This window comes from Mobula hypostoma, chromosome 1, assembly GCF_963921235.1.
Source record: "Mobula hypostoma chromosome 1, sMobHyp1.1, whole genome shotgun sequence".
Lineage (NCBI taxonomy): Eukaryota > Metazoa > Chordata > Chondrichthyes > Myliobatiformes > Myliobatidae > Mobula > Mobula hypostoma.
This window is the reverse complement of record NC_086097.1, coordinates 194617901-194638574: the sequence shown is the minus strand read 5'-3', so window position 1 is coordinate 194638574 and position 20674 is coordinate 194617901.

Here is a 20674-nt window from a genome sequence, read left to right as displayed (position 1 = left end):
GTCAGGTCATTTGTGATATTGACCCCGAGGAACTTAAAACTTTTGGCCTGTTCCACTTGCGCACCACCAATGTAAGTTGGGTCGTGCGGTCCGTTGCTCCTTCTGAAGTCAACAACCAATTCCTTCGTCTTGCTGATGTTGACGGATAGACTATTGTCTTTGCACCATGCCACCAGGTTCTTAATTTCCTCTCTGTACTCAAAATCACCATTACCTGAGATACGGCCTACAATTGTTGTGTCATCAGCAAACTTATATATTGAGTTTGATGGAAACTTGGCTACACAATCATGGGTGTACAGTGAGTACAACAGGGGGCTGAGTACACAGCCTTGTGGGGCACTGGTGCTCAGAGTGATTGTAGAGGAGAGCTTGTCCCCTATTTTTACAGCCTGGGTCCTGTCTGTGAGGAAGCTGAAGATCCAGTTGCAGATCTGAGTGCTAAGACCCAGGTTCCGGAGCTTAGGAATTAGTTTATTTGGAAAGATGGTATTAAAGGCAGAGCTGCAGTCAATAAAAAGGAGCCTTATGTATGCATCTTTATTCTCCAGGTGTTCTAAGGATGTGTGCTGCATCCAGGTTCCCTGAAGCTGTGCCTCTCAGAAACATCCAGGCCAAGACTGTGGTAAAAGCACTCAGCAAGTTTTTCGCACTGGTAGGTTTACCTAAAGAAATTCAGTCTGACCAGGGTAGTAACTTCACTTCAAAAATATTCCAGCAAATAGTGTCTGAGCTGGGAGCTCAACAAATGGTGTCATCTGCCTACCACCCGGAGTCTCAAGGGGCTCTGGGGAGGTTTCATTCCACTTTAAAAACCATGATTAAAACCTACTGCTATGAGAATGACAAGGACTGGGATGAGGGGATACACTTATTACTTTTTGCTGTGAGAGATACCATTCAAGAGTCCATGGGGTTCAGCCCGTTCCAGCTCATTTTCAGCCATAGGCCCAAAGGACCTTTGACACTGCTCAGGGAGCAATGAACTAACCCAAAAGTGTGTGTCAGTGTGTTAGATTATGTTTTAAAATTCCGTGAAAGGCTTAACACGGCTTGTGACCTTGCCAAGAGGAATCTGCAAAATGTCCAAATTGAAATGAAACACTGGTTTGATAAGAGAGCGAAGGAGCAAGTGTTTGAGGTGGGAAATAAAGTACTGGTGCTGTTCCCTCTTGAGACCAACCCCCTCCAAGCAAAATTCCATGGACCATACCGCATAATTAAGAAAATTGATTCTTTGAATTATGTTATTGAAACTCCCGACAGGAGGAAGGCAACCCAGTTGGAACACATTAATATGTTGAAACCTTATCATGATTCTGAGATGGTACCTGTGAGTATGATTACGTAAACAAGTGGGGCTGAGGAATTTGATAATGAGGGGAAAAATCATTTCACCAAACTGAGTATTGTATCAATGAGACTTACGAATTCCACTATTTTAAAGGACCTTACTGATAAGGTTTGTCATCTGGAGCCTGCACAAAGAGAGCAATTGCAGGAACTAATTAGGAAGCATAAAGTTTTATTTTCTGACATTCCAAGACGGTGCACAGGGGCAGTGCATGATGTCATTATAAATTCAGTCCAGCCCATTAAACAGCATCCTTACAGAATGAACTTTGAAAAAAACAAAAAGATTGAAAAAGAGATTAGCTACATGCTAGCAACTGGTTTTCATTAGGCCATCTGCCTCTGACTGGGCGTCGCCCTGCGTCCTTGTCCCTAAGCTAGACAGTAGCATGAGATTCTGTACTGACTACAGGAAAATTAATACAATAACTAAGACAGATGCTTATCCTATCCCAAGGGTGGATGATTGTATTGATAAAGTGGGAAAGGCTAAGTACCTCACTAAGATTGATCTGTTAAAAGGATATTGGTGTGTTCCATTGACTGACAGGGCCAGAGAAATCTCAGCATTTGTCACACCTTCAGGGCTGTGTGAAGACAATGTTTTGCCCTTCGGGATGAAAAATACACCAGGGACATTTCAAAGAATGATCAATTCTGTGATTAGAGGTTTAGAAAACACAGGGGCTTATGTTGATGACTTAGTGGTCTGGAATGACACGTGGGAACAGCATACTGGAGTGATAGAAAACTGTTTGACAGACTTTCTAAGACCAATCTTACTGTGAACCTTGCTAAAAGTGAGTTTGGCCATGCCACAGTTACATATCTGGGTTATGTGGTGGGTCAAGGCCAACTGGCCCCTGTACAGGCCAAGGGTCAAGCTATTGCTGAAGTTTCTGTTCTGACTGGCAAGAAAACTTTAAGAAGCTTTTTAGGAATGCTTGAGTATTATCGTAAGTTTTGTAAGAACTTTGCTGACGTCGCTCTTCCCCTAACAAAATTCCTAGGGAAGAGTGAAAGATTTGTAAGGAATGACCTTTGCCGGGAGGCATCTGAACACCTGAAAACCATCCTGTGCTCAAAGCACCTGATTTTTCAAAACCATCTCGATAGCAACAGACGCTAGTGACGAAGCTGCTGGGGCAGTACTGTTACAGAAGGGTGTGGATGATATTGAACACCCAGTAGCTTATTTCTCAAAGAAATTTAATGTGCACCAGAAAAATTATTCAACTGTTGAAAAGGAGTTGTCAGCACTTATTCTGGCCTTACAACATTTTGAGGTTTATACTTGTCCTGCTCAAAGACCCCTTGTGATTTACACGGATCATAATCCGTTGGTGTTTTTAACTAAAATGAAGGATAAGAATAGAAGGTTGTTAAATTGGAGTCTAATAGTGCAAGAATTTGATCTGACAATCAAACATGTGAAAGGTACTGACAATATTATAGCTGATTGCTTATCCAGATGCTAAGTTGGAAACTGTAAACATTTTTGCTCTGTCATCTGATGACTTTTTTACCTGTATTGTTTCAAACTCTGTAATTTACATTTAGAAAAAAAATCATCTTCGACAATTTTTTTTCTCTGAGGAAGGGGAGTGTGAGGGGTCCCTGAAGTACCCCTATTAACTGTGCTTTTGAAAAGAGAGAGAGAGAGTTATTTACCACCGATATGTTAATTTTGAAAAGAGAGAGAGAGAGAGAGAGAGAGACGAAGATTAAAGGTTGGACTGTCACTTTAAGGCACTAGAAGTAACTTTGGATTTCTACTGAGTTTGGAGTTGGAGACAGCACCGAGCAGCTCGAAAGTTGCTATGGTGACCGAAGGCAGGTTGTTGATATTACTTCTTCAAGGACAGGTTGCCTGCTTGCATTTCTTCACAGACAAAGGAAGGAGGGATTATTTGAATGACAGTTGATGCTCAGTACAGTGAGATAAATAGGAGATCAGATGATACAGACCTCAGTCATATGATCTGGACACTGAATGAGCATTGTTGTGCCCTCAGAAAAAGTGGGTTTTGGAGGATCGATCCAATCGCTCTTGCAGTAGAAAGAAGGAAAAGGGTTGACTGGTGGGGAGTTGTCCATGTGTCCACCCTCGCCTGGGGGATAGCTCCACCACAGAAAACCGGTCCTCTTTGTTAAAGTCACAGTCGGTGACTTTTAAAGGATTTCAGAGGATGACGAAAAGATCGACAGTGTCCGCTCACCTGAAGACTTAAATCTCTCTCTCTCTCTCTCTCTCCATCACTACTCAACTCACTACCACGAACTGAACTGAACTGAACTTTACTCATCATCATAAGACCGTACCTTTTTACCCCTACACTTAAAGAAGCTTGGTTTTTCATACATATATATTCCACACTTACTTTTATGTAATCATTGCTAACCTGTTTGATTTATCTACATTTATATTACTGTATTGCATAGTTACTAATAAATATTATTAGGTTATAGCAGTACCGGACTCCAAAGTGTTTTCCATCTCTGCTGGTTCTTAGTTCCCGTCACGGGGTTCGTGACACCCGTATATGAATAGAAACTGCAGTGCGAAGATCCAATACACTAAGTGTTGGTGTAATGAAACGGATGCATTTCCACTTGACTGTTTTGAGTCAATAGACTGGTCCATGTTCAAAGACTCAGCACAGAAACAAGCCCTTCGACCCAAATAGTACATGCCAAGCCATTTAAACTGCACCTGCCCATAACCCTCCATACCCCTCCCATCGATGTACCTATCCAAAATCTCTTAAATGGTGAAATCAAAATCGCATCCACCACTTGCACTGACGGCTCATTCCACACCCTCACCACCTTCTGAGTGATACCCTTGTGTTCCTCTTAAACATTTCACCTTTCACCCTTAAGCTGTGACCTCTAGTTGAAGTCTCACCCAGGGATTAGTGCTGGGTCTGTTGTTTATCATCTATATCAATGATCTGGATTATAATGTTGTTAACCGGAAAAAGCCTGTTTGCATTTACCCTACCTATACACCTCATTACTTTACATTAAATTGCCCCTCAGTCTTCTATGTTCTAAGAAATAAAATCCTAACCTATTCAATCTTCCCTTATAGTTCAGTTCCTCCAGGCCTGGCAACATCCTTGTAAATTTTCTCAGAATCAGAATCAGAATCAGGTTTCTTCTCACCGGCATGTGATGTGAAATTTATTAACTTAGTAGCAGCAGTTCAATACAATACATAACACAGAAAAAATAAATAAATAAATAAATCTTATTCAGTATATGTATATCGAATAGATTAAAAATTATGCAAACAACAGAAATACTATATATTTTTTAAGAAGTGAGGTAGTGTCCAAGGGTTCAATGTCCACTTAGGAATTGGATGGCAGACCGCTGTCCCTGAATTGTTGAGTGTGTGCCTTCAGGCTTCTATACCTCCTAAATGATGATCTGTACTCTTTCAATCTAATTTGCATCTTTCCTGTGGGTAGGTGACCAAAACTGCACACAGTACTCCAAATTAGGCCTCACCAATGTCTTATACAATTTTGTCATAATACCCTAACTCCTGTTCTCAGTACTTGGATTTATGAAGGCCAATGTGCCAGAAGTTTTCTTTATGATCCTGTCTACTTGTAATGCCCTGTCCAATGAATTACAGACCTGTATTCCCAGATTCCTTTGTTCTACTGCACCCCTCAGTACCCTACTGCTCACCTGGTTGGTTCTCCAAAAGGCAATGCCGCACACTTGTCTGCATTAAATTCCATCTGCCATTTTTCAGCCCATTTTTCCAGCTGATCAAGATCCTGCTGCAATCTTTAATATTCTTCCTCACTGTCCACCAATTAAGGAAAAGGAAGGAAATTGCCCTTTAAACTCGTGAGAGAGCATAGGCCATCAACTTTTTGCTGTTGATGTTTCTGTAGCAGGCAATTTCTTTTTTACGAGGTCGAGCTGCTAGCTCAATGCTCAACCCAGCACGGATGGAAAGCATGCATGGGAGCTGGCTGAATTCAAACTCGGGAGCCTTCGCTCCGAAGTCCGGTGCTGATGCCACTACGCCACCAGCCGGCCCACCAATCAATGTCATCTACAAATTTGCTGATCCAGTTAACCACATTGTCATACAGTTCATTGTTATAGATGACAAACAACAGAGCAAGCAGCAGTCCTTGCAGAACTCCACTAGTCACAGGCCTCCGGTCAGAGAGACAAACATCTATTACCGCTCTCTGGCATCTACTACAAAGCCAATGTCTAATCCAATTTACTAACTCATCTTTAATGCCAAGCAACTGAACTGCCTTCAATAACCTCATGTTTGAGACCTTGTAACAAGCTTTGCCAAAGTCCTTGGAGACAACATCCACTGTGTTGCTTTCATCAACTTTCCAGGTAACTTCCTCGAAAAGCTCTGAGATTGGCTAGCACACACAAAGCCATACTGACTATCCATAAATCAGTTCCTGTCTGTCCAAATACTCATATATCCAGTCTCTTTGAATACCTTCCAATAACTTTTCCTCTACTGATGTCAGGCTCACGAACCTGTAATATCCTCATTTATTCTAAAAGCCTATTGTAAACAGTGGAACAACATTAGCTATCCTCTGATCCTCCAGTACCTCACCTACCACAAAAGACGATTTAAATATCTCTGCTAGGATCCCTGCAATTTCTGTACTTGCCACCGACAGGGTCCAAGGGAAAGTGGAGAGTGGGAGGAGGTATAGATGTGTTTGACATCAGATTAGGTTTTAAGGGCAGGGATGTGGGGGATATCAGATGACAGGCTGGAGTCTAAGCATCCACTCCACATTCATTGTCCAGTGGCAAGGACATGGTCAGATGTCAGACCAAAGATGGATGTTTGAGGTCACATCATCTGTGAGGCTGAAGTTTGAGTCTTTTCAAGACAAGTCACTTTTTATTATCATTTCAACCATAACTGCTGGTACAGAAAACAGTAAAATGAGAATGTTTTCCAGGACTATGGTGCTACATTAAACAATACAAAAACTACACTGAACTACGTAAGAAAAAACGCAAAAACTACACTAGACTGCAGACCTGTCCAGGACTGCATAAAGTGCACAAAACAGTGCAGGCACTACAATAAATAATAATAAATAATAAACAAGACAGTAGGCACAGTAGAGGGTTTAGTAGGTTGGTGTCAGTCCAGGCTCTGGGTATTGAGAAGTCTGATGGCTTGGGGGAAGAAACTGTTACATAGTTTGGTTGTGAGAGCCCATATGCTTTGGTGCCTTTTGCCAGATGGAAGGAGGGAGAAGAGTTTATATGAGGGGTGCGTGGGGTCCTTCATAATGCTGTTTGTTTTGCGGATGCAGCGTGTGGTGTAAATGTCTGTGATGGCGGGAAGAGAGACCCCGATGATCTTCTCAGCTGACCTCACTATCCACTGCAGGGTCTTGCGATCCGAGGTGGCGCAATTTCCGAACCAGGCCATGATGTATCTGCTCAGGATGCTCTCAATACAAACTCTTCATTTTCGGAGTCCAGTTATCAGCAAGTCTGGCATTTGAGGCCTGGAGTTCAAGCTCTCATCTTGTGTCCTCATACCTCATCATCTGTGAGTTCTGAGTCAATAGAGAAGATCAAAGACTGAAGGGCAATCAGAGATCTAGACCAAAATCCGAAGGCTGAAAAGAAGTCCAGAAAGCTTGTCCCAATTGCCAGAGCCTGGGTCTGTAGATCTCTGAGTTTTCTGGGGAAATTGGGACCCAGTGTTTTCAAATCTATGAGTCCACTGGAGGCCAAAGGTGATAGGCTGACCTCGGATTAGAGGACTGTGTATGTGTGTGGGTGGGCAGATGGGTAGGAGGGAGGGAGGAAGGTATGGGGCTTTTCTCATTGTTGTTGCTTGGTATGTTCTGTTTTGTTGTGTTCTGTGATTTTCTGCTGAGCACTGTGGCCTTTCTATGTTGGCACCTGGATGTGTGGGCTGACACCAGCACATCCTTGGGTACGTTGGTTGTAACACATTTCACTGTAGGTTTCAATGTACCTGTGATAAATAAATCTGAATCAAAACCACTACCGTCACAGACTTTATCAGCAAATATGCAGAGGACTGTATACTCAAACCGGGTTTTCCCAAACCAGAAACAATGGATAACCAGGAGATCCACATCCTACTAAAGTTCAGAAACATGGATTCAACTCAAGTAACACTGACTGAAGCAAGAAATTGAGATGTGACCTCTGTAAAGCTATCAGGCATGCTTGGAGACAGCTAAGCGACAATACCAGTCCCAGACCAGCTGTCACTCATGGCATGCTATAATGAGTTACTAAACAAAGTCATGCAGCATTGATGACAACAGTGCATCCCTTCCTGATGAGCTTAATACATCCTATGCACATTTTGAACTGGAGATTGAAATGTCACAACCCACCCTGGCAGCCTTCAATGTACATTTACCATTACAGACATCAGACCAATCTTCCAGATAGTGACCCCACAGAAAGTACCTGGTGTGGATGGAGTCCCTGGCTGTGTCCTCAGGTGCTGCAGAGATTAGTTGCTATTTACAGATATTTGCAAATAAAAAGAACTTCAGGATGTATATTGTATACATTTCTCTGACATTAAATCCACCCATTGAACCTCTCCCTTCTTCAGTCTGAGGCTCCCATCTGCTTTAAGAAGACTACTATCATCCCATTACCTAAGGAAAAGAAAATAATATGGCTTAATGACTTCTACCTAGTGGCTCTTGCATCCACCAACATGAGGTGCTTTGTGAGGTTGGTTATAGCACGCACCACTCCACTGCATTTTGCCTACCACTGAAACTGTTACATGGAGCAGGGGTGGAAGCGGACCCAAGAGCAGAACGCAGAAACAGAGGTAGTATAAAGAGAACAGTGTTTATTGATAGTTACTAGGAAGGCCAGGGAGCAAGGACAAAAATATCAACATGGACATAAATGTTGGATAACAAACCAGTAAAACCTGGACTAGGATTTGGACTCGGACTTGACTTGGATCTTGACGTGGACTCGGAACTTAACTGGGACTCAGCCTGGACTCAGAACACGGCTTGGAGCCTGGAACAGGAACACGGGTAGGAGCCTGGAACTGAAGGACTTGGACAACAAAGAGACAGAATACCCAACTCGAAGTAGCAGCAATCGGCCGGGCCTACTCAGCTGGAAGGACTAGGACTGCCAGCTCTTGACTCGACTCAGGAACAGTGGACGACAGGCTCCCGACTCAACCCAGTCTCAGCCGGCCATGAAAACAACAGAATTCGTATCTTACTTGGAGTAGCGGCAAAACAGCCAGCAACTCAGCCGGACACGAAAATGACTGAATTCACTAAACAGCCACGGCACTGAAGCAATTAGAGTCCACGATTCTCGGCAGCCTCGAGTCAAGCATAACCGCCTTGCTGAGATGACTAGCTTCCGGTGACGAACTTCCGACGACAGTCCAGCAATGAGTAGCTGTAACCCGGAGCCTTTTATGCTGCTGATTTGAAATGAAGATCAGGTGCCTTAATCTAGGCGCCCAACAGAACATGAGGAAAAGGAAATAACTAGAATGAGGAGTCCACGGACCGGACTGTGACAGAAACAGGCCTATGGCAGATGCTGTCTTCTTGCCCTACACTCATCTCTCGTGTTTCTGGTCAGTAAAGACACCTGCATTAGAATATGGTATATAGGCTGCAGCTCAGTGTTCAATACTGTCATTCTAAGCTAAGTTATCTCCAAACTCTTAGACCTGGGGCTTAAACCTGTCATTTTGCAAATGGATCCTTCATTTCCAGACCTATAGATGGCAATCAGTAATGACAAGCAGCAACACCTCTGCCACGATTAACCTTAACACAAGGCTAAATCTTCAGCCCTCTATTTTATTCCATATACACTCAAGACAGAATGGACAGTTTCTTCTCTAACTCCATTGATAAGTTTGTAGATTTAGTATGCCAAATCTTCAATAATGACCAGTCAAAGTACAGGAAGGAGATAGAGAGCCTAGAGAGATGGTTTCGTGAGTAAAACCACACTATCAATGTCAGCAAAACAGAAGAGCTTGTCATTGATTTAGGAAAGGGATGCACTATGCATGTCCCTGTCTACATCAACTGTGCTGAGATCAAAAGAGTTGAGAACTTCACTTTCCAGGAATGAATATCACCTGCCCTGGTCCAAGTATATACCATTGGCGTTGTGGCCAAGAAAGTAGATTAGTGCCCCTACTTCCTCAGGAGGCTACAAATAGTTGGCATCGCCTTTAAATCTTATGAGTTTTAATAGATGCACAATAGAAAGCATCCTATCCAGATACAACAAGGTTTTGCAGAGAAATTGCACTTACCCAAGTCTGTGACAGACTACAGAGATTTGTGGACACAGCTCTGCACATTGCTAAAAAAAAAACAGCCTCCTCTCCAGCAGCCAACATGATAATAAACCAACCTACCAACTTGGACTGTTCATACCAATTTAGATCTCTCCTGAGTTTTCCCATCCTTAAGTTTCCATCAAATGAAAGAAAATATTGGTAATGTGGAAGCAGAATTTAAGTCAGATAAAAATTCATTCTTGATCCTCAATCCATCTTGTCATGAGACCTGCACATTGTTTTTGTATCTGCAGGTAGATAAATAACATGCAATGATACAGTCAGCATAATTTTAGACATCCTCAGTTTGTGGAGTGTACACGAATGAAGCTTTAGTGAAAGGGGTTATTAGGTTCATCAGATTTAGTGATAGAACAGGCATATGTAGATGATAGTTGTAGTACAGATGTAAAAATATCCTTAATGTGATGGAGTTTTTTTAATTAATGATGGTGCTTTATTTATGCGGTGTTATCCCATTTAAAACAAGTGAAAATAGAATATGTGCATACAGTTTATTATCATAATGAGCAATTCTATATTAGCTGCTCACCACAGTACACTGCTGCAACTTACACACATAATATATGTGTTGACACAAGAGGCTGCAGATGCTAGAATCTGGAGCAACATATAAAATACTGGATGAACTCAGCAGTCCAGGCAGCATTTATGGAGGAACATGTATAATTGACGATTCAGGTTGAAATACTTCATCTGAACTGAAATAAGTGGCAAATCGCCAGTTTAAAAAAGTGGAGGGTAAGCTTGGAACAAGAGCTGAAAAGTGACAGGTGGATTCAGGCAAATACATACACAATATAACTGTATATGTTTTGGGGACAAAGGGCTCTGCTGACTTTATCTCCATATGCTGGGTTTGAATAATCTTCATTTAGTATGATCTTGAACTTCTTATTTCAATTGACAATTGGAACCTCTACCCTTTAATTTTTCAAACTTGAACTTTTCAAAATTAAAACAAAAGTAAGTTCCACCAAATTCTGTTCCAAGTCTTAAGAAAATCGCAGGTAATTGTGTACATTTTAATAACTGATTTTAAAAATAAAATAATATAAACAACAGGACTCCAATATGATGAATTGTGTTACACAGCAAGGAGCATTCCCAGATTCACTTCTCTATAGCAAGACTTCTGAGTTAACAGATGCTGGTTTTTTATTCATAAGTACTATGTAGATTAATTCAGTCATGGTGAGGTGAGGTATGTGGCATTCATTTTAATATCCTTCAAACTAAGACAAATTATAAAACAACAAATCATGCCCCCGTGCCCACTGTGTAAATAAGCTTTAACCTTTCAGATATCCTCAGTGGGAATAATTTCCTAACATCTGAAAATCTAAGAAAAGGTCACTGCACAAGCATTAATCACAGCCAAATGAAAATATTGTCAAGATCAGAATGATTTTGACTTTTCTCTATTAGACCCAAATCTCTAAACAGGACTCAAGAACTAAACCTTTCACTTAAATCCTTGCAGGTTTGTTACAAAATCATCAACAAATCTATGGTCCTGTGCAATGTTGTATTTGTAATAAAATTAAGCTTATGTTTTACTTCCCCTCCCGCACCATCTTATTCTGGCTTCTGTCTCCGTCATTTCTAGTCTTAATGAAGGGTTTTGGCCAAAAATGTCGACTGTTTATTCCCCTCCATCGATGCTGCCTGAATTTCCAAATTCTTCCAACATATTGTGTGTTGCTCAACATTAGATTTTTGCACAGTATATTGGTTTCTCACCATATTTCACATTGGTATTTCAAAACACAAGACCTGTATTAGGAGGAGAACAACTTAATCCAAGTCTTTATTTCCAAGGCAACAGACCCAATATGCTAGGGGAACTCAGCAGATCAGGCACCGTCTATGGAAATAAATAAACAGTCATTGGTTCAGGCCAAGACTAAGACCTTGTTCCTAAAGGAATAATCAGCATGTTCTTGCACTAATCTCATTGTAATCTTTCACTGTAGAATCTGCAATCTATTCTACTTCAATGACCAAGATGTTCTCAAAGTTCAAAGTTAAAAGTACAAAGTAAACTTTTTATCAGAGTGCGTCCATGTCATTATATACAAACCTAGGATTCATTTTCTTACAGATATGTTCAATAAATGCAATAACCATAATAGAATTAATGAAAGACTGCACCATCTGGGTGTACAACTAGTATGCAAAAGACAACCAACTGATTCCAGGATTTGACAGCTTGTCATATAAACAGCATTTGATAGCTCTGGGGCTGTATTCACTAGAATTATACTGATGATTTATACTGCTCTTCTCATCAACACAGTAATATTGTTAATGTAAGCACCCCTAGTCTAAATGTTTACTGTTTTTGTTTTCTTTTGGAAAATAGAGAATTAACACAAGTAAAGGAAAAGATTTGGGAAAGGGATAAAAAATGATAAAACTAAGTAAATAAGTACATAGGGATTGGATAACTATGTCTGGGGGCAGGAGCAAGCATGAACAAGTTAGGATATAAACACCTACAGTGGTTGTTACATAGGCTTACATACAACATCTTGGACCAGAAGAAATGGTCCAGAAGAGAATTATGGAAACTATTCTTACCATGTTTCTTAATGACTAATACCATTACTTAGCCTAATAGATTAGAATTACCACTGTACATAATTATCTATTTAAGTGTCTAATTTCCTTTTATATCATCTCAATGTGTACTTAAGAATGTATAAATAACTATAGTTTTATACATATAAAAAAATGGAAAAGGTTATAAGTGTGGAAAAAGTACATGATACTTGTGAATTCCTTATCCAAATAAAAATAAAATTTAAAAAAATAAAAAATAAAAAAAAATAAAAAAGAGTGAGGTAGGTGATCTCATTGAAACCTATCAAATGTTGAAAAGCCTCGACAGAGTGGCTATAGAGAGGATGATTCCTGTAGTGGGGGAGTCTAAAGCAGAGATCACAGCCTCAGAATAGAGGACCGTCCTTTTAGACTGGAGATGAGGAGGAAATTCTTTGGCCAGAGAGTGATGAATCTGTAGAATTTGTTGCCACAGGCAGCTGTGGAGGCCAAGTCATTACATATATTTAAGGTAGAGGTTGGTAGATTCTTGATTGTCCAGAGCATGAAGGGTATGGGGAGAAAGCAAGTGTTTAGAGCTGAGAGGGTAAGTGGGTCAGCCATGATGAAATAGTAGAGCAAACTTGATGGGCTGAATGGCCTAATTCTGCTCTCTAGCTTATGGTCTTAAACAAAAACAAACTGTGCAAAAAGAAATAATAATAATAGTAATATTAATAAATAGACATGTTAAACCAAATGAAACATGAAGTTACTCAAGAGCTAGAAAGAAACCAACCTCAAGACCACACCAATGCTGCACAAGAAAATAATGTAGATGCAACGCCCCTGCTCCCCATGGAAGAACGGATGAAAATAGAGTTGCTTCAACAACTGCTCCATAACCTGATGGTAATAGCAACAACACAAATGTAGAGTCTCCACAGAACGCTGATGATGAAATTGAGCTTACAGTCAAAATTATCCTAATATTTAACATCACACTAATAGAATAGACATGCACTTACCCAACATTGGTAAACAAAACACATTATCATCAGAATTTGCAAAAATTGTTAATACTCTCAACAATATTATATTATCACGATACTTAGGAAAACTTGAAACATTTGAAGAACTACACACAATAATACTGTGTAGCATTACAGCAGTGCAGTGCAATGGATCTCATTAATAGAAACACAAAACTGAGTAATGAAATGAGAACGCAATTGGCAGAAGAGATTAAGAAACAAAATTGAAATCTTAAGAGCAGAAATAGCCCAACTAATGGAGTACGAAATGGATAACCCAAACAAGGAAGTTAAGGGAAAAGTTAAGGAAATACTAGGAGAATATAAGGCCCATACAAGGTAGAATCAACCTAACAAAAGCACTGTAAGATTTACATATATACTAAAACAAAAGCTTGGTGCATACATTGCCAGACTAAATAAATCCATGAAATGTGCCAGATGAAGAAAACAGAATTAACAGTTCAGGAACAATGAAAAAAATATTTATACACAATAGGACATTCAGACTAAACTTGACATACCAAAATGTTAAAAACCCTAGCACAAAATGACCAACATATAAAGAGATAACAAAATATTGGTCTAATATCTGGTCAAATAGGATGATGCACAATCAAGAAGCATGCTGGATTAGGGAAGAAAAAGAAGGCACTCACACAATTGAAAATGTGCAAACACTTGAAGTTACAGTAGATATACTAAAGGGGGTTATAAAAAATACACACAAGTGGAAAAGCAAGGATGTGATGCTGAGGCTTTATAAAGCAATGCTGAGGCCTCACCTTGAGTATTGTGAACAGTTCCGGGCCCATCATCTTAGAAAAGATGTGTTGGCATTGGAGAGGGTCGAGAGGAGGTTCATAAGGATGATTCTAGGAATGAAAGGGTTATCATACGAGGAATGTTTGATGGCTCTTGGTCTGTACTGACTGAAATTCAGAAGGATGAAGGGGGATCTCATTGAAACCTTTTGAATGTTGAAAGGCCTAGACAGGGTAGATGTGGAAAGGATGTTTCCTATGGTGGGAGTGTCTAGAACAAGAAGGCACAGCTTCAGGATAGAGGGGCGCCCTTTCAAAACAGAGATGCCAAGAAATTTCTTTATACAAAGGGTGGTGAATCTGTGTAATTTGTTGCTGCATGCAGCTGTGGAGGGCAGGTCATTGGGTGTATTTAAGGCAGACATTGATAGGTTCTTGATTGGACATGGCATCAAAGGTTATGGGGAGAATGCCAGGAACTGGGGCTGAGGAGGAGAAAAAAAAAAGGCTCAGCCATGATTGAATGGCAGAGCTGACTCAATGGGCCAAATGGCCTAATTCTGCTCCAATGGCTTATTGTCTTATGGTCTAATGATGTTATGGAACAGTAACAGCAGTAGTAACACTCATAATTGTTGGTATAAGAAATTTACTTGCCTTCATCCATATCTATTTATACATGTAAAAAATTGTCTTTAAAATATTGAAAAAGTGCCTGCATTTTTGCCAGAAAGTAAAAAATATCTCTTACCAAAAGGAGAAATCACAAATGATACATTATAGTCCTATTAATTGTTTACAAACTATATATAAAGTTATAACATCATGCATCTTGTAATTAATCATACATCACTTAGATAACCATAAAATACCTACAAAAAAGCAGAAAGGATACTATAAGGGTAAGAAAAGATGTAAAGAACACCTGATAATAGATTCTGTAATTCTAAATCAAGCCTGATGGAAGAGCAAAAATATTTTATGTTGTTATATTGACTACCAAAAAGCATTTGATTCTGTCACGGTCATGGTTAATAGAAGATCTACACCCAACACGTGTGAAATTCCTACAACATCTGATGAAGCATTGGTGTAGGTATAATCACCCTATCTATTAACCAAAAAAGAACAACCACCATTATCAAAATAAACTGAGGTATTTTTCAGGGCAACTCCTTAAATCTACTATGGTTTTGTCAAGCTTTAAACTGACTAACTTGCTGAGTCAGATGAAAATAGGGTATCAAATCAGAAACAACCAAATTAATTATACCTTTACGAACCTTCTATACATGAACAATTTGACCTTATATGCTCCTTCATTAGTAAATCCAAAGGAATTAATTCAAATAGTAGAATTATTTTTGAAAATAGTGCAACAGAGCTAGTAGAATACAAAACAGAGCAACAGGATACAATACAGCTGATGGATGAATGCAAAACATATAAAGATTGGGGACATCAACAAGCAAAGAAAATACATTATAGTCTGTTAAAGGGAAAACTTCCAACGGAATTTACTTCAAGGCTTAAGAAAATCTGCCAAAGAGAGCACAACAGTTAAAATAAAACAAAGGCAACAAACACATTCCCTATACCTTTATCAGCATATTCTTTTGCCATAATATCTTGGTCCTAAACTGATCTGGAAAATCTACAAAGAAAAATAAGAAACAAAATGACAAATTTTAGAAAACACTATGTACACTCCAACTCATTTAGATTAACACTACCTAGCACAGGAAGAGGAAGAGGGATTACAGACATAAAAAAAATCAGACAGATGTCAGATAAAACTTGTAAAGATATATTTTCATTAATGAAAACTGGATTCAGCACTCCATGTACACATGCAATTCTGATAATAAATATACACCACTTAACTTAAAGAAAACACAACCCAGAGAAATGAAGTTATCACTATAGATAAAAAGGTTAATCAATGAAAGAGCATCACCCTCCATGGAAGACATCCTCTCAATCTGAGCAGTAGATACCAACAAGGAAGCGTTGAATGCCTGGATCAGTGTCGGTGATCTCTTCCCAGAAACTGAGGAGTTCCTTATGGAAATACAGGGCCAGATACTTAACAAGTATACATAATAAAAGACCAGCAAATTCAAGATAATAAATACAGAAAATGTCAATAGAAATCAGAACCAATCCAATGATTTACAGGAAATTGCAGCAGTTTAACTCAATTAATTACAGACACAATCAAGTGACAAACATCATTTACCAAATCAGAATACAAACTCATTAAAGACACCATATCCTACTATAAATATGAGGCTGATCCAGTTTTAGAGTCAGAGTCTTACAAATAATATTGTGACCAATCCATTATCTGAGATAGGACAATCCATTAATTCTGACCGGATCTAACATTACAGGATAAACAAGCAAGAACAATTTAATTAATCAATATAGTCATTCCAATCACACACAAAATACAGAAATCAGGAAGTGAAAAACACCTGAAATATGCTGAATTAAGAGAGGAAATTAGAAAACTGTGGAACATGAACTGGGTATACATTGTCCCAATAGTAGTATCTTCAACTGGTATCATCCCAAATTCTCAACACAATAGCATTAAACAATTAGGCCTACACAGCATTATTTCTGTAAATCTTCAGAAAGATACAATACAATCGAGAAATGAGTTTGTTTGGCTATGTACATACCTCAGGTTTTACAAGCTTGAGCTGAGAAAAAAATAAAAATATATAAATAAATAATCAATAATTATCAAAAACATGAGATGATGAGTACTTGAAAGTGAGTCTATAATTTATGGGAACATTTCAGTGGTTGGGCAAATTAAGTTAAGTGAAAATATCCCCTTTGGTTCAAGAGCCTGATAGTTGAAGAGTAGTAACTGTTTCTGAACCTGGTAGTGCGAGTCCTTAAGCTCCTGTACTTTCTTGCTGATGGCAGCAGTGAGAAGAGAGCAGGGCCTGGGATGATGTTTGCTGCTTTCCTAATACAACACTCTGTGTAGCAGTGTTCAATGTTGGGGAGTGCTTTACCCGTGATGGGCTACTTTTTGTAAAATTTTTCCATTCATGGGCATTGGAGATTCAGACAGTCAGTATAATCTCCACCACACATTTATACAAATTTGTTAAAGTCTTAGATGTCATGCGAAATCTTCACAAGCTCCTAAGGAAGTTGAGGCGCTGCCAAACTTTCTTTGCAATTGCACGTAGAAGCTGGGCCCAGGACAGGTCCTCTGAGGTAATATCATCTGGGAATTTAAAGTTGCTGACCTTGCCCACCCCTGGTCCCCTGATGAGGACAGGCTCATGGACTTCTGGTTTCCTCCTCCTAATGTCAATAATCAGCTCTTTGGTCTTGATGACACTGAGTAAGAGATTGTTGTTGTGGCACAACTCAGCCAGATTTTCAATCACTCTGATTAAAGAATAAGTCTCACAATGGAATACATACTGTATTTCCTTCCTGTAAAACTCTTTAAACATGACCTGTTTTCTTGTTTATTGACAATTAATTCTAGAATTTCAAATTACATTTGGATATATTTTGTAAGTCCCTCATGTAGACAGATATCTTTCATACAATAATGAGACTTTAATAAATGACTTAGTGATGAATATCAAAGAAACAGTGGTTTTATTTGCAAAGACTGAAAATTCATGGTAAAGTTCCAAGAAGAGACTGTTATGGCTTTTCACAACCACCTAAAATGCTGCTACATTATATGATTAGCACCCAAGCAGTTGCTACATTGGCAACAACTTGCTCTCCATATTGTACTGCCCTGACGTGTATATCTAGACAGCTGGGATGCAACATCCATTGTCGACCCTGATCAATGGAGGCCTCAGACATATGTTCAACTAGATGAGTATTTCTAGCATTTTCTGTTTACCATTTCACATTTCTAGCTTGTTAGGTATCTTGCTTTTGAATTTGTGTCAGAATGTCAATATATTGAAATATACCATATTCTACTTCATCATTAATAATAAAAAACATTTTTTTTTCAAGTTAGCCAGTCAGCCATAGATTTAGTCTTGCTTCAGGTTAACAAATTTGGGACAATTATTTCCCAGTTGTCTACCTCTACCTTTAGAAGAACTAACCTCACTTCTAAACCTATCCGAACAATGATATTCAAAAAGATCAGTCTTTTGAAGTATACTTTTTTTTCTGGCATTTGGAGTTCTTGTGATTGTGATGTTGTCATGGAATTTGTTTCAGGAGATGAGACATGATCTGATACATTATCTAAATGCAACAGTACTTCATCCCAATCACAAACAAGGGAAAACCTGTAGATGCTGGAAATCCAAGCAACATGCACAAGATACTGGAGGGATTCAGCAGGCCCAGGCAGCATCTATGGAAAAGAGTATGATCAACGTTTTGGGCAGAGACCCGTCATCAGGACTGGTCTCACCCAAAACATCGACTATACACTTTTCCATAGATGCTGCCTGGCCTGCTGAGTTCTTCCAGTATTTTGTTTGTGTTGCTAGTACTCCGTCTCATTTGCTTATCCCTTCTGTTGGAACATACACTCATGTGATTTCAAAGTTCAGAGTAAATTTATTATCATTTTCTCCTGCATCATAATATTTGAAATTCATTTCCTTGCAGGCATTCAGAGTACATACAAAGAATCACAATAAAATCAATGAAATACTACAAACTGCAAATATAAAAAAGAATTAATAAATAAGCATTAAATATTGGGAACATGAGTTGTAGCATCCTTGAAAGTGAGTCCGTAGGTTGTGGAATCAGTTCTGTTCTGGGGTGAGTGAAGCTGAGTGTAATTATCCCCTTTGGTTTGACAGCCTGATGGTTGAGGGGTAATAACTGTTCCTGAACCTGGTGGTGAGGGTCCTGAGGCTCCTGTACCTCCTACCTGATGGCAGCAGTGAGAAGAGAGCATGGTCTGGATGGTGGGGACCTTGATGATGGATGCTGCTTCTCTGCAACAGTAGTCCTTGCAGATGTCATCATGGAGGGGAGGGCTTTACTCATGAAGGGATGGAAGGTTTCCACTACTTTTTGTGGGCTTTGTCGTTCAAGATGTTTCCATACCACGCTGCAATGTAACTGGTCAATATATTCTCCACCACTTATTGAGAGATGTTCATCAAAGTTTTAGTTGACATGTTGAATCTTTGCAATCTTCTAAAGTAGAGGTGCTGCCGTGCTTTCTTTGTAACGGCACTTAAGTGTTGAACCTAGGACGAATCTTCTGAATTGATAACGCCGAAGAATTTTAAATTGCTGACCCTCTCCACCTCTAATTCTATGATGAGGACTGGCTTATGGACCTCCAGTTTCCTCCTCCTGTAGTCAATAATTAGCTCTTTGGTTTGACTGACATTGAATGAGAGATTTTTGTTGTGGCACCACTCAGCCAGATTTTCAATCTCCCTCCTAAGTGCTGATTTGTCATGATCTTTGATTTGGACAATGACAGTGGTGTCATCAGAAAACTTAAATATGGCATTGGAGAAGTACTTAGCCACACAGTCATAAGTATAAAGTGAGTAGAGCAGGGGGCTAAGCACACAGCCTTGTGGTTCACCTGCATTGATGGTATGCGTTTGAGCAGTGGTCCCCAACCACCGGGCTGCGTACCAGTACCGGGGCGCAGAGCATGTGCTACCGGGCCGTGAGGAAATGATATGAGTCAGCTGCACCTTTCCTCATTCCCTGTCATGCACTGTGGAATTTGAATGTAGGGTTGCCAACTGTCCCGTATTTGCCGGGACATCCCATATATTGGGCTAAATTGGTTTGTCCCATATGAGACTGCCCTTGTCTCGTATTTCCCCCGCTAAGGTAGAGCGTTCCAATGAAACCTTTCGTGCCGAAATGGTGTAAAGTGCAGAAGCAATTACCATTAATTTATATGGGAAAAAATTTTCAGCGTTCCCAGACCCAAATAACACATAAAACCGAAAATAAAAAACACTAACATATCATAAAAGCAGGAATGATATGATAAATACACAGCCTACATAAAGTAGAAATAATGTATGTACAGTACAGTCGGGAAGATGAAGGCAAAACCGATTTGTGGGAGGAAAAATCGGCAAGTACGCACATGCGCATGGCATGCATGCGCACACAGGTGCCCACATAAGGCTTCATGGTCATGGTAGTCTTTCCTGGGGTAAAGTGTCCTGGGATTTGACTGCTACTTTTGTCCCTTATTTAGGAGTGAGGAAGTTGGCAACCCTAACTGTAAAGGACATGTTGAGGTGAGTTTAAGCCTACCTGAACACCCCCGGCCAGCCGGTCCGCAAGAATATTGTCAATATTAAACCAGTCCGCGATGCAAAACAGGTTGGGGACCCCTGTGTTTGAGGATCCATTTCCACCAGGAGATATTGAGGCCTAGGTATTAGAAGTTTATAATTAGTTGTGAAGTGATAATAGTGTTGAATGCAGAGCTGTAGTCATTGAAGAGTATCCTGATGTATGCATCTCCATTGTTCAGATGTTCCAGGGTTGAGTGAAGAATCAATAAAATGACATTCACTTTGGACCTGTTTTGATGGTAGGCAAATTAGAGTGAATCCAATCATCCCTCAGGCAAA